Source organism: Dendrobates tinctorius, unplaced genomic scaffold (assembly GCF_039654945.1).
Source record: "Dendrobates tinctorius isolate UK_male_01 unplaced genomic scaffold, ASM3965494v1 ptg000015l, whole genome shotgun sequence".
NCBI classification, from domain to species: Eukaryota; Metazoa; Chordata; class Amphibia; order Anura; family Dendrobatidae; genus Dendrobates; species Dendrobates tinctorius.
Window position 1 is genome coordinate 36,378,663 of NW_027361683.1, and position 15,992 is coordinate 36,394,654.

The window sequence follows — 15,992 nt, forward strand, 5'->3', positions numbered from 1 at the left end:
GCACTTCACCCCAGCTGCCATTTGCCATTCCTTTTATAAAGTCACTTGATGTCTTCCTGCGGTTGCTGAGTGACATTCGAATAAGATGACAGTCATCCCTGTCAGTGAAGAGTCGTTTTTGCCATCTGCCAGTCTGTAGCTTTGTTGTCCCCAGTGTCTGCTGCTTGACCTTGTTTAAATGGACTGCCGTCTTTGAAATTTTAAGGATGGAGGCAACATGACACTCACTGTATCCCTCTACTAGTAAAGCCAGAATTGAGCCCTTCTTTTCCTCACTCAAGACTTTTCTTTCAACTCCTTTGGCATAGTTAAAAGTCATTTTTTCATTCCTATTACTTTTGGGATATTACTATCACTTGATTTGCCATCCAGCTTGTCCTATTGCAAGAGGATTGTGAACACCACAGCAGGATTTTTATACTTTCCTTCGTTAAATAAGATTTGGTTCAGGTGATCACCCAATCAGAAGCACAAGTAGAATGAGGTGTACTCTGGATGGAATTCAACTGACAATGGAATGGAATGGCTGTCAGACATGTAGATAAGCTGATTTTTTATAAAATGTTGCAGTGGTCTCTTAAGTTTTGCCAGAGCAATATATACTGTATATATATATATATATATACTGTATATATATATATATATATATATATGTGTGTGTGTGTGTGTGTGTGTGTATGTGTGTGTGTGTATCACCAACCAATCACGAAGCATCTTTCATTTCACCAGAGCTGTTCAAAAGAAGCTGAGCTGTGATTGGTTGCTGTGAGCAACAGTTTTCCTTGCAAACAATCACTAAGCATCTCTCATTTCACCAGAGCTGGTTAAAAGAAGCTGAGCTGTGATTGTTTGCTATGACCAACAGTTTTCCCACTTGACAACACCTCAGCAGACACTGACATGGTGGGAGAAATATATCATCCCTGGGAACATAAGCTCCCAGCCATTGTCTGCCAGCCTGAAAGAAGAAGAGAGCACATGACAGAAATGAATCCCCCCTCCCGTGCCCATATACCCATCACACATCCTCCATCCCGTAGGCACATCTTCCCTCTTAAAGGGATCATTGGTATGGAAGTCAGAGCATATCCATCCAGCGCTTTGGTTTTGACCCCAGGCCTGTCTTAAAGGGATCCCCGGTATGGAAGTTAGGACCGTTCCACTCAGCTCTGTGGTTCTGACCCCAGGCTCTCTTAAAGGGATTTCCTGTATGGAAGTTAGGGCAAATCCCTCGGCGCTCTGATTCTGACCCCAGGGTTCTATTAAAGGGATCATTGGTATGCAAGTCAGGCTAAATCCACTCAGCGCTCTGGTTCTGATCCCAGGCTCTCTTAAAGGGATCCCCGGTATGGAAGTTAGGGCAAATCCACTCAGCGCTCTGGTTCTGACCCAAGTTCCCTCTTAAAGGAATCCTCGGTACGGAAGTGAGGGAAAATCCACCCTGCGCTTTGGTACTGACCCCAGGCTTCTCTTAAAGGGATCTCTGGTATGGAAGTTAGGGTAAATCCCTCAGCGCTCTGATTCCTCCCCCCAGGCTTCTATTAAAGGGATCATTGGTATGCAAGTCAGGGCAAATCCAATCAGCGCTCTGGTTCTGATGCCAGGCCTCTCTTAAAGGGATCCCCAGTATGGAAGTTAGGACCATTCCACTCAGCGCTCTGGTTCTGACTCCAGGCTGATGGGATGATGTGGGATATTAGTAGTAGTTGTCCGGTGGGTCTGGCTGATGGGATGATGTGGGATATTAGTGGTAGCTATCCGGTGGCTCTGGCTGACGGGATGATGTGGGATATTAGGAGTAGTAGTCCAGTGGCTCTGGCTGACGGGATGATGTGGGATATTATGGGTAGTAGTGCGGTAGCTCTGGCTGACGGGATGATGTGGGATATAAGTGGTAGTAGTCCGGTGGCTCTGGCTGATGGGATGATGTGGGATATTATGGGTAGTAGTCCGGTAGCTCTGACTGACAGGATGATGTGGGATATTAGTGGTAGTAGTCCGGTGGCTCTGGCTGATGGGACGATGTGGGATATTATGGGTAGTAGTCTGGTAGCTCTGGCTGACAGGATGATATGGGATATTAGAGTGACTGTGGCTAAGCGGAATGGAATTAGTTTTATATATATAGATATGATCATTATAATTTGTTATAACTAACCGTAGTTAGTTACTATGCCCGGGCAGCACCTGGTTCTTCAGCTAGTATATCCTAAAATGCAAAGAAAATGTGTCATATTTATCTATAGCCCTTTTAGACATAACTTCATCTTAACTTACCTAACTATTCACAATAACAGTAATGGCCAAGACCAAAGAGCTGTCTAAGTACCCCAGGGACAAAATTGTAGACCTGTACAAGGTATGGGCTACAGGACAATAGACAAGCAGCTTGGTGAGAAGACAACAACTGTTGGTGCAATTATTAGAAAATGGTAGAAACACAAGATGACTGTCAATCTTCCTCTGTCTGTGGCTCCATGGAAGATCTCGCCTTGTGGGGTAAGGATAATTCTGAGTCAGCCCAGAACTGCATGGGAGGACCTGGTCAATGACCTGAAGAAGGCTGGGACCACAGTCTCAAACATTACCATAAGTAACACACTATGCCAGGGCCACCATCAGGGAATTACTGCTCTTACTGGCGTATGGGGCTCGGTGAACAGAGGATTCGGGTCCCCTCTCTTCTGCTCACCGGGCCCCAGCGGCAGGATTCTGCAGGTTCAGTAACTGAATGCATGTTCAGTTAAAATCAGGGTTTAATATTCAGTTAAAATCTACTATCACCATGCGGAAAGGCATCCTGCACGGCAACAGTTTACAGCCGCCAGCCAATCACAGGCCAGCAGGTGACATCTGCAGCCTTCACGTCGTCAGCGTATGACATCACTGCCTTACGCCGGCGCATCTGCGCCTCACATGAATCAGGGAGAGGACACCTCTGGACCTCGGCCAGGTAAGGAGAAACTTTTTTTTTTTTACTTTTTCCTTGTAAAGCCGCATTATGGTATGGGGGCAAAATGAAGAGACATGGGGCAAAGTGGAAAGACATGGGGGCAGAGTGGAGACACATGGGGACAGTGTGGAGAGACATGGGGCAGGATGGAGAGACATGGGGGTAGTGTGGAGAGACATGGGGGTAGTGTGGAGAGAAATGGGGGCAGAGCGGAGAGACATGAATGCAGGGTGGAGAGACATGGGGGTAGTGTGGAGAGACATGGGGGCAGAATGGAGAGCCATGGAGGCAGGGTGGAGAGACATGGGGGCAGTGTGGAGAGACATGGAGCCAGGATGGAGAGACATGTGGGCAGGATGCCAAGGATGTGGGACATTATCACTATAGAGGGCTAATTAATGGATATTGTTACTGCTGTGATGTATTTTGTTTTAGAGGATTCTGTTTTCGGGAGAGGTCCTGTTACTGTGCAGGATGACATTGTCGTTTTTTTCCTCCATCTGGTGTGGTGTAGAAGTTGGGGAATGTGCTATAGATTACTGTGATATTTTCTGTAGAGATGAGTCCTGGCGACAAGAAGGGATGGCTGTCTCTGCTGGATGAAGATCAACTAAAGACATCACCGTTGAGTCAGTGTGTTACCTGTACACTGACACTATACACTGTATACTATGTACAAAGCTCCTGTGTATAGTGTCAATGATGATCACTGTATTATGTGTACACTGACACTATATACAGAGCTCATGTGTAAAATGTCACTGGTGATTACTGTATTACCTGTACACTGACACTATATACAGAGCTCATGTGTATAATGTCACTGGTGATCACTGTAGTATGTGTACACTGACACTCTACACTGTGTACTATGTACATACTGTAGCTCCTTTGTATAATGACATCATCATCAACAATCTTAACCCTATCTGACATTACACGTACTATTCCATCCATGTGACCTGGGCTTTACATTCCATGGACAGAATAGTACGTCATAGTGATCGGCCGCGCACACGGATGGTGTGCAGCCGATCGCGGTCGGGTGTCAGCTGATTCCCCCAGCTGACACCCGGGACTAAGTGACAGCTCCCGGCACTTTAACCCCCGGAATACTGCGATCGAACATGATCGCAGCATTCCGGGAGCAGGCAGAGGGCTGACAGCCCCTCTGCCTTTGGATCGGAAACCCCGTGGCATGACGTGGGGTCTCGATTGCTCCCATGGAAACCCGATGTTGTCATGATGACATCCAGGTTACCAGAGCTGAGAAACTTCTTGTCATGAGCAGTGCATGATCAGGAAGTCTCTCAGGTTAGTGTGCAGAAAGTGCAGCGCTGACAGCTTCTATAGCATGCAGATGCAGCTTAATCTGCATGCTATAGAAGCGATTAGCCTGCAAAAAATGAGTGTCCCATAGTGGGACTAAGTGTAAGAATTAGAATGAAGTAAAAAAAAAAAAATTATAATTGTAAAAATATTTTTTTAAAATAGAAATAATAAAAAAATATTTATTCTATCATTAAATCAATATTTAAATAAAAAAAATCCAAACAATAAAAGTACACATATTTGGTATCACCACGTCCGTAATGACCTGACCTATAAAACTGTCTAGATAACCCCTTTAGTGAACACCATAAAAAAACACACACACGGCAAAAAACAATGCTTTATCATCATACCACCGAACAAAAAGTTGAATAACACGCAATCAAAAAGACAGATATAAATAAACATGGTATCACTGAAAACGTAATCTTGTCCCACAAAAAACGAGCCGCCATACAGCGTCATCAAAGAAAAAAAAAGTTATAGCTGTCAGAATAAAGTGATGCAAAAACAATTTTTTTTCTATAAAATAGTTTTTATTGAAAACAAAAATAAGTCAAAATAAGCATAAATTAACTATAGTAAATGCTGAAGAAATAACTTCACTCCAAAGAATAAGGCATAATGCCTAACAACAAATGAAAAAAATGGAAATGCTCCCATTAGGTCTCGATTGATTCTAATGAGGTGAGATTTATCTCAACTTCTAATTGCCGCTGGGATCAGATTTGTGACGCATTAAATAGACATTGGCCAGTTTTACATAAGGACAAGTTCTTGGCTGGGAATTTACCACAACGTCCCTTGACGGTACAACGCAGGGGGAGGAATCTAAAAGACCATCTTGTTAAAAGTCAGTATAAGACTAAATCACAGTTTATTTTCAATATGAACAACCCCAGAGTTGGGTGCTTCCCCTGCGGTGCATGTGTCGCGTGTCCTAATATCCTTAGGAGTGGGACCTTCAGTACTTCTGATGGGAGCAGGGAGTATAAAATGCGTGATTATATCTCATGTAACACAACTTATGTGATATACTATGCGACATGCCCCTGCTCCCTAATTTATGTGGGCCTCACTTCGAGGGAATTGAAGGTACGGACGCGCGAACATGTTCGTGATATCATAGCCGCTAGGGACGCTGTGGATCTGACTTTGCTTAAGACCCTACCAAGACACTTCTTGTTGTGTCACAGTTCTGATCCCAGCGGCCTTAAGGTGAGGGGCATTGATAGGGTCCATGGCGGTGTCTGGGGTGGCAATTTGGTCCACCTTTTGGCACAACGTGAATGTAGGTGGATTGTCACTCTTGACACAGTCACGCCTAAAGGACTCAACGAAAAACTTACCTTTGTTCCCTTTCTTTGATGGGTTTTTCCTTTGTATTTCCACCCATCTCTGTCTTAGTCCTTGTGGTAGCGTCCTTTCATATATGTATATTTTTATACATGTATCATATGTTTAAAGAATGAATTTGCATCACCGTGCCACGTTTTTATGTATTATTTTTAAGCTTGTCATTTCTCTTAGTCTTTCTTTATAGTCCTTGCCTTGCCTGGTCTTGCTCTTTTGGAACTTACGCCTGATATGATATCCCATCAGTTAATATTGGGAAAGTCTCTTATGTGGGATATCATTGAATATTCAAATAGAACCAAAGGATCTTTTCCAAATGGATAAGAAGACTATTTTGTCCATTTCTTTCTTGTTATTTTTTGTGCCCATATATTTATTTATTTTTCATTTTTTTAGTTTTGTTTTTCTTTCTTACGATTTCCTTTATTAATATGTATCATTTGTTTTTATGTCATTATTATTACTTTTTTCTTGTATTATTTCTGTACATTATCACCGATTTTTGTAATATGTGTACGTTTCTAGTATTGCAGTATTTTGTGATACGAATATAGGATTGCGCACTGTCACTTTTATGATGCACTTTTGCACTTTATATCGTTATTTGAAATATCATTAATGCTTTGTTGTTTTTATTATTTTTCCGTGTTTTACTGAGCACTTGATCAGTGCAGCCCTCTTTTACATTTCGGGCTGCATTAACACTATATGTATTTTATATGGGCCGATTTTTATCCTCTCCAAGATGGCTGCCGCTATGGTCTTCATTGCAATGGCGGTTGAGGTGCGCACGCGCACTTTGCTCCACGCCCCTCCTACTCTCCTCTGTAGCTATCCATACTAGCCTGGCGCGCATGTTTATGACGTCAGCAGGTGGTTTTCCACCTACATGCGCGCCGCTTACTGACGGCCACGGAGGTGGGAGGAAACATTCCTGGCGTGTGATGTCATCGGCGCGTGTGCCCAGCACACCAGCATTGATTGGCACCATTATATAACTACTGAGATATGGCATCTCTTTGCACCCCTTTTGAAAAAGCATTCAATGCGAAACGCGCGTCAGGGGGTCACAGGAGGGCACACTGATGTACTGGTGATTATGGGTAAGTGATATTTATTTTGATGCAGATGGGCACACTGATTTGTTAGTTGTTCCGGACAATGTTGTTTATAATTGCTCATGTTTCTGTATGGATACTTTGCTTGGGATTTATCCTGTTGTACTGTATTACTGATATGCATATTGTATAACTCTTGGTCGCAGTATCACCATGTGTACCTCTGTATTGGCCGTAGTATTCCTCCTTTCCTTTTTATTGTAAAAGCCTTAATATTGGTATGTACATCTTTTATATTTTCAAAATTATTTGAATTAATAAAATATAATTCTTTTATTGGATGGTGTTTCTCTGCTCCGTTTTCTCTATGTATGGCCTGTTTCACACTTGCTTTTTTTTGCAGCGCGTTTTTCCCGCAAAAAAACGCATTGAAAAACGCATACAAAAGCATACAACTGCTGCGTTTTTTTCAAGCATTTTTATGAGCATGCATGAAAAAAACGCAGCATTTTTATGCGTTTGTATGCGTTTTTAGTGCGTTTTTACCGCGTTTGCGTTTTTTTCCAACATTAGGTGGCCCCTCACACTAACCCAAACCATGACTTTACTAACCCTAACCCTGACCCTAACCCTAACCCTAACCCTGACCCTAACCCTAACCCTAACCCTTAACCAAACCATACTTAACCCTAACCCTGACCCTAACCCTTAACCAAACCATACTTAACCCTAACCCAAACCCTAACTAACCTCAACCCTAACCCTAACCCTAACCCTGACCCTAACCCTTAACCAAACCATACTTAACCCTAACCCTGACCCTAACCCTAACCCTTAACCAAACCATACTTAACCCTAACCCTGACCCTAACCCTTAACCAAACCATACTTAACCCTAACCCTGACCCTAACCCTAACCCTAACCCTAACCCTGACCCTAACCCTTAACCAAACCATACTTAACCCTAACCCTGACCCTAACCCTAACCCTAACCCTAACCCTGACCCTAACCCTAACCCTAAACCCCCTTAACTAACCCTAACTTTACCCAAACCCCTAAATTCCATTGTCTAAACTAATGGTAAAAAAAAAAACGCATGTGCAAAAAAACGCATACATAAGCATGCCAATGCGCACATATGCTCACCATAGAATTATAATGGGTGTCTTGCTGTAAAAAAACGCATTGCGCGCGCATGCGTTTTTTTGAGGCAAATCGGACGCACAAAAAATGCAACAAGTTGCATTTTGTGCGCCCGAGCGCATACCGCAAAAAAACGCATGCGCGGTAAAACGCGTACAAATGCATGTGTAAGCGCACATAAGCGCATCCCATGCAAAGTATAGGAAAAAAAAACGCATGCGCTATTTAGCGCTAAATTACCGCGAAAAAAAACGCAAATGTGAAACCAGCCTATATCAAAATAGTTTTTATTGTATAAAAGCGCCAAAACAAAAAAACGATATAAATGAGGTATCGCTGTAATCGTACTGACCCAAACAATAAAACTGCCTTATCAATTTTACCATACGCGGTATGGTGTAAACGCTCCCCCAAATGAAATTCATGAATTGCTGGTTTTTGCTCATTCTGTCTCCCAAAAATCGGAATAGAGAGCGATCAAAAAAGGTCATCTGCCCGAAAATTATACCAATAAAAACGTAGCTCGTCCCACAAAAAATAAAACCTCACATGACTCTGTGGGCCATAATATGGAAAAATTATAGCTCTCAAAATGTGGTGATGCAAAAACTATTTTTTGAAATAAAAAGCGTCTTTTAGCATGTGACAGCTGCTAAACATAAAAACCCGCTATAAGGCCGCTTTCACACGTTGTGATATTTCCAGTACCGGAGATTTCAGCGTACATGTGTGTAATACTTGCGGCACACGTGTGGCGTGTGTGTGCCGCATCAGTACCACAAGCAGCGGCGCCAGGGAAGAAGCATTGCAGTAAGCGCTGTTCCCCGGCGCCGGGTGCTGAACACGGGTGCTGGCTCTCGTCATTCTTCCCTGCTCTGACAGCGATAGGTGCGAGCAGGGGAGAATGATGAGTTACATCTAACCCCTTAACAACCACTGATAACACACACTTTTTTTTTTTTTTTTCCTTCAGAGGAAAAAAAACTGAAACGGTCAGTTATAATGTCAGGAACACCGCACTGCACTTGCTCACTGAGCCAGGGCGCGTGTCCTGAGTACAAAGACTGTGCACAAAGATACCTGCGGAGCGAGCAGCAGTGGTGACAATGCATGCTCCAGGACCTGAATCACGTGACTGCTGGGGGCGTGGCCTAAGCTCCACAGAGCTAGGAGCTGCAGGGAAACTCCTATGAGGGTAACTACAGGACAATGTTACCAAGGAGCATAGACAGAGACAGACACCAGATCAAGCCGGGTCAAAGCACGAGATAGCAGGACAGTACCAAAGGGCTTAGACAGAAAGAATAGTCAGGACGTAGCAATAGATCAGAAAACCAGAACAGGTATTAGACGGTACAATAGGGGTAAACTGTAACGGAGTAACGATAGCCAAGCCAGGAGGTCAGAACCAGAAAAGACAATGGTACCAAAAACGAGAGATGGAGTACAGAGTGAAGGAACAAGCCGGGTCATACACGGGAAGCAAACAAACAATGCAGAGTACACACACACCAGGGGTCAGACACACCAGAATAGCAGTATAACTGACAGAGAATGCCAGTATGGAGTGAGCATAAATACCCCTCCCAGATCCAAAGAGAGGCCGGCAATGTTAACCCTGTCAGAACAGGACATTAACCATATCCTAACCATGACAGTACCCCCCTCTTAATGGGGGGCCACCGGACCCCCAGGTTTCTCAGGGTACCTGGCATGAAAAGCCCGCACCAGTCGATCAGCGTGCACCGAACTGGCCGGAACCCACGATCGATCCTCAACGGAATATCCCTTCCAATGGATAAGGTACTGAAGTCTCCGGCGCACCCACCGCGAATCAATGATGCGCCCTACCTCGTACTCCAGTTGACCCTCTACCAACACTGGTGGAGCCACGGATGAGGGATCTTCTCTAAGTGTCCCCACAGGTTTTAATAGGGACCTGTGGAAGACGTTAGAGATTTTGAAGGAGGTGGGCAACTGTAATCTGTATGCCACCGGGTTGATCACCTCTACAATCTTGTATGGGCCAATAAATTTGGGGCCCAACTTCATAGAGGGTATTTTAAGTTTGATGTTACGAGTGGACAACCAGACTTTTTCCCCCACTGTCAACGCAGGAACCACCCCCCTCCTCCTGTCTGCAAAATGTTTGAACTTCTTCTGGGCTTTGGAGATGTTCCCCTGTACCTCCTTCCAGAGGGTTTTTAATTGTTGTACCATCCCCTCGGCACCAGGGCAATCCGAATCCATACGGGAAAATTCCCCAAACTGCGGAACAAACCCATAATTGACCAGAAAGGGAGGCTTTCCGGTAGACTGATTAACCCGACAGTTGAATGCAAATTCTGCCATGGGCAATACCTCACACCAGTCTTCCTGTCTTGAGGAGGCCAGGCATCTCAGAATCTGCTCCAATGACTGGTTGGTGCGTTCCGTTTGTCCGTTAGATTCCGGGTGATAGGCAGAGGAGAATGACAACGTGACCCCCAACTTCATACAAAACGCTCTCCAAAACCTGGCCACAAATTGCACACCCCTGTCCGACACCACTTTCAAAGGCACTCCATGCAGAAACAAACGAGCCAAGGTTTCAGCAGATGGTAACGCAGGTAATGGCACAAAGTGGGCTTGCTTAGAAAATCTATCAACCACTACCCATACCACTGAGTTGCCCTTGGAAGGTGGAAGGTTAGTGATAAAGTCCATGGACAGGTGTGTCCATGGTTTATCCGGAATTGACAAAGGCACCAATTCCCCGGCCGGCCGGACCTGAGAGCTTTTAGAGCGCGCGCACACCCCACAAGTATTCACAAACCTTTTTATATCAGTACCCATAGAGGGCCACCAAAAACCCCTAGCTACTGCCCCCCGGGTAGCTGCAATACCAGGGTGTGCACTTAACATAGAGTCATGAAATTCTTGGAGGAGTGTGGGACGGAATTGTTCGGGTACAAACAATTTACCTGGGGGTTTATTCCTGGGAGCTTGTGCTTGTGCTTCCAGAATCTCTCTCTGTAACTCAGAGGAGATTTCGGCTACAACCACTCCCGGTTGAAGAATGGAGGAAGGAGGTTCTGGAGGGGACACAGAATCAAAACTTCGGGATAAGGCATCTGCCTTTACATTTTTAGACCCTGGTCGGAACGTGATGGTAAATTGAAATCGAGAAAAAAAAAGTGCCCACTGAGCCTGTCTGGGGGTCAATCTCTTAGCAGACTCGATATAGGCCAGGTTTTTATGATCAGTGACGACCGTAATGGGATGAGCGGCCCCCTCCAAAAATGCCTCCATTCTTCAAAGGCCAATTTAACTGCTAACAGTTCCCTGTTACCGACATCATAGTTTCTCTCGGCCGACGAGAACTTCTTAGAGAAAAAGGCACAGGGTTTGAGGTTAGTCAGGGTAGAGGGACCCTGTGACAATACTGCCCCCACCCCCACCTCCGAAGCGTCGACCTCGACGATAAAAGGTCTTGACGAATCGGGTTGTACCAACACAGGGGCTGTAGTAAAACACTTCTTTAATGCAAGGAAGGAATTTTTTGCGGCCACAGACCAACTTTTTACATCTGCCCCTTTAAGAGTGAGGTCCGTCAAGGGTTTTACCACCTGCGAGAACCCTTTAATGAACTTCCTATAATAATTAGCGAAGCCCAGAAATCGCTGCAACCCCTTCAGGTCATGAGGCTGCACCCAATCTGTAATGGCCTGAACCTTCCCTGGATCCATGCGGAATCCCTCCCCGGATACAATTACACCCAGAAAAGACAGTTCTTGCATAAAAAATGAGCACTTCTCCAGCTTAGCATACAAATGGTTCTCCCGGAGTCTCATAAGCACCATACGCAGATGATGCAAGTGTGACTGACTGTCCTCAGAGTAAATCAAGATGTCATCCAGGTAAATGACTACCTAACGTCCAATCAAGTCAGAAAAAACAACATTAATAAAGTTCTGAAAAACCGCAGGAGCATTAGTGAGGCCGAAGGGCATAACCAGGTTTTCAAACAGCCCCTCAGTTGTCAGGAACGCTGTTTTCCATTCGTCCCCCTCCCGGATTCTTATAAGGTTATAAGCCCCTCGTAGATCGAGCTTAGAAAACTATTTGGCCCCCATGAGTTGATTGCATAGATCAGGAATCAACGGGAGAGGGTACGTGTTCTTAACAGTAATTTTGTTCAGTTCTCGAAAGTCGAGGCACGGTCGCAACCCACCATCTTTTTTCTTTACAAAGAAAAACCCTGCTGCCACGGGTGAGACCGAGGGCCGAATATGCCCCTTGCGAAGGCTTTCTTTAATGTACTCTTTCATAGCTTGGCGCTCAGGCCCGGACAAATTAAACAAACGAGCCTTGGGTAATTTGGCTCCAGGTACTAAATCGATAGCACAATCATATGGTCTATGTGGTGGGAGCGCCTCGGCCTCGCTTTCGGAAAACACATCTTTAAGGTCTCTCAGGTACTCCGGAATACCCTCCAGACCGACAGATGACACAGATACAGATTTTATCGGATTGACAAAAGGAACCGGGTTACAACACAGACCATTATCATTACATCCCCAACGGGTGATCTCCCCCTTCACCCAATCAATAAGAGGATTGTGGCGTTGCAACCAGGGCATTCCCAATACCAGTCCTGCAGGCAGATTATTCATAACGAAACAACTTAAATTTTCCACATGAGTGGAACCCACTTTCATAGAAAAAACTTCAGACATAAAACAAATTCCATCCCGGGTAAGAGGGGATGAATCCACAGCCACAATTTTAACAGGGTCTTTTAACCTGACTGTCCCTATCTTATTAAGAGTCACAACTTGGGCATCAATCAGATTAATGGAGGAACCACAGTCAACAAAGGCGGTGGTCATAAGAGGACCGTCAGCAATTTCCAATTCAACCTGGAGGACCATTTTTATACGTGAGAAAAAATGTACCTGGGAGTCTGGACAACCTCCTCGATTGTTGCCCAGACTCAGTCGTTTCTCTGAAGGTTTCTCTGAAGAAGGGCAGGAGGGACAATTCCTTTTCCAATGTCCAGAGGCTCCACAGTAAAAACATAGTAGGTTGTCTCTGCGGTGCCTTCTCTCTTTCTCCTTAACCGAGACTGACCCAACGTTCATGGGCTCAGATACGGGTGAAGTGTCACACAATTTGGGGTACAAGGGAGACTCTTGTTGCATCATTCCTCTAGCACGGAGTCTCCGGTCCATACGGACCGCCTGCATCATGGCGTCCTCCAGGGTATCAGGAGGCGGATGTAATGCCAGAGCATCCTGCAGATGGTCAGAAAGGCCCCTGCGAAACAACCCCCTCAGGGCGGCGTCATTCCAGGATACTTCGGCGGTCCAACGTCTAAACTCTGAGCAGAACCATTCAGCAGAGTGCCTTCCCTGTGTCACACTCATCACCATATCCTCTGCCAGACGCACTCTATCAGGCTCGTCATAAATGTGCCCTAGAGCCTCAAAGAACAAGTTCACTGACATATGTTCAGGAGCAGAGGAAGACAGAGAGAAAGCCCATGCTTGCGGATCCCCCCGAAGTAGGGAAATAATGACCCCCACCCTCTGGAACTCATCCCCGGAGGAGCAGGGCCTTAGAGAAAAAAAAAGCTTGCATCCTTCTCTGAAAGACCTGTACTCCTTTTTATCCCCTGAGAAGGGATCGGGCAATTTGACTGGAGATTCGGGGGACGCTAATGACACATCCCTACCCCCAGAACTAGAAGCCCCTGCATCGACAGCCCCCTGCACAGTAACCACCAACTGTTGCTGGGTATGGGCCATCGTGCGCTGTTCCACATTGAGTTTATGGAACATTTGGGTCAGGTGCTTGACCTGATCAGCCAAGGCTTGTATGGGATCCATGAGGATAACACACACTTTTTTTTTTTTTTTTCCTTCAGAGGAAAAAAAAACTGAAACGGTCAGTTATAATGTCAGGAACACCGCACTGCACTTGCTCACTGAGCCAGGGCGCGTGTCCTGAGTACAAAGACTGTGCACAAAGATACCTGCGGAGCAAGCAGCAGTGGTGACAATGCATGCTCCAGGACCTGAATCACGTGACTGCTGGGGGCGTGGCCTAAGCTCCACAGAGCTAGGAGCTGCAGGGAAACTCCTATAAGGGTAACTACAGGACAATGTTACCAAGGAGCATTGACAGAGACAGACACCAGATCAAGCCGGGTCAAAGCACGAGATAGCAGGACAGTACCAAAGGGCTTAGACAGAAAGAATAGTCAGGACGTAGCAATAGATCAGAAAACCAGAACAGGTATTAGACGGTACAATAGGGGTAAACTGTAACGGAGTAACGATAGCCAAGCCAGGAGGTCAGAACCAGAAAAGACAATGGTACCAAAAACGAGAGATGGAGTACAGAGTGAAGGAACAAGCCGGGTCATACACGGGAAGCAAACAAACAATGCAGAGTACACACACACCAGGGGTCAGACACACCAGAATAGCAGTATAACTGACAGAGAATGCCAGTATGGAGTGAGCATAAATACCCCTCCCAGATCCAAAGAGAGGCCGGCAATGTTAACCCTGTCAGAACAGGACATTAACCATGTCCTAACCATGACAAAATTTAAATGCTCATTTTTTTAAACATTCCAAAATTTCCTGTGAAGCACCTGAAGGGTTAATAAACTTCTTGAATGTGGTTTTGAGCACCTTCAGGGGTGCAGTTTTTAGAATGGTGTCACTTTTGGGTATTTTCTATCACAAAATGGTGTTGTAAAAATGAGAAATCGCTGTTTAACTTTTAACCCTTATAACTTTCTAACAAAAAAAAATGTTGGCTCCAAAAATGTGCTGATGTAAAGTAAACATGTGGGAAATGTTAATTATTAAGTATTTTGTGTGACATATCTCAGTGATTTAAGGGCATGAAAATTCAAAGTTGAAAAATTGCTAAATTTTCTCCAAATTTCTGCTTTTGTTCACAAATAAACGCAAGTCATAGCAAAGAAATTTTACCACTATCATGAAGTACAATATGTCACTAGAAAACATTGTCAGAATCACCGGGATCCATGGAAGCATTCCAGAATTATTACCTCATAAAGGGACAGTGGTCAGAAAGATATTGACTACTGCCAGGTATGACTGGCACACATTTGAGATGGACAGCGACAAACTGAAAGTTGTAAAGGACTTCAACCTACTCGGATCATTGATAACTCAAGATGCAGTGATGACATTGGAAGTCAATGGGAGAATTGCCATTGGTATTCAAATCGAGGAACATTTCACTCTCGATGAAGACACGACTTGTACATAGTTTGGTCTTTTCTGTGGTAACATACGGAAGCGAAACCTGGATGATAAACAAACAAGACGGAAGTAGAAACGACGACATTGTAATGTGGTCCTGGAGAAGATTGTTTTAAATAGCATGGATGGCAAGAAGAATGAACAAATCAATTTTGGAACAAATCAAGCCAGACTTGTCACGAAGCAAGATCATCAAGCTACGACTTGCCTACTTTGGACACATATGAAGAGAGCATCACTGGAGAATGACATCATGGTCGGAAAAATAGAAGGACCAAGGCAAAGAGGAAGACCAGTAACATGATGGCTTGATACTATCAAGATAACGACGGAGAACATCCTGGTGGACCTATCTGGGTTTGAAGAAGATCGATCTTCCTACAGATCATTCATCCATCAAGTTTACATATCTCAAGACTGAGCTGAAAGCCTTTAAATAAAATAAATAAATATTTTCTGAAAAGGTTGGGATCTGATATCATCCTGCATTATTTTAAAACAACAACGCAGTGTGAGCAGTAAACGTGAGCAGGATCTGATTTCATGAATGTGATGTAAGTCAGATTATATAATCAGTTAGCCTATCTCAAATATCTCAACAAATCCCTTTTACAATAAAACTTCTTCATGCTTTTGGCAACTTTGAAGAAGCAACACAAAAGGATTAAGATACTTACTGGTTCCCATAGCCTGACAGACATTCAAATGTTTATGTTTACCTTTTAGTTAGTACGTGTGTTGGTCATTGTATTCTGCACTCACATACTCACATAGAAGGTGCAACTAGATTTTCTTACCATTCCACTGAGAATACCCTTACCAAACTTACTAATGACTTACTTACAGCCAAAGATAACAGACA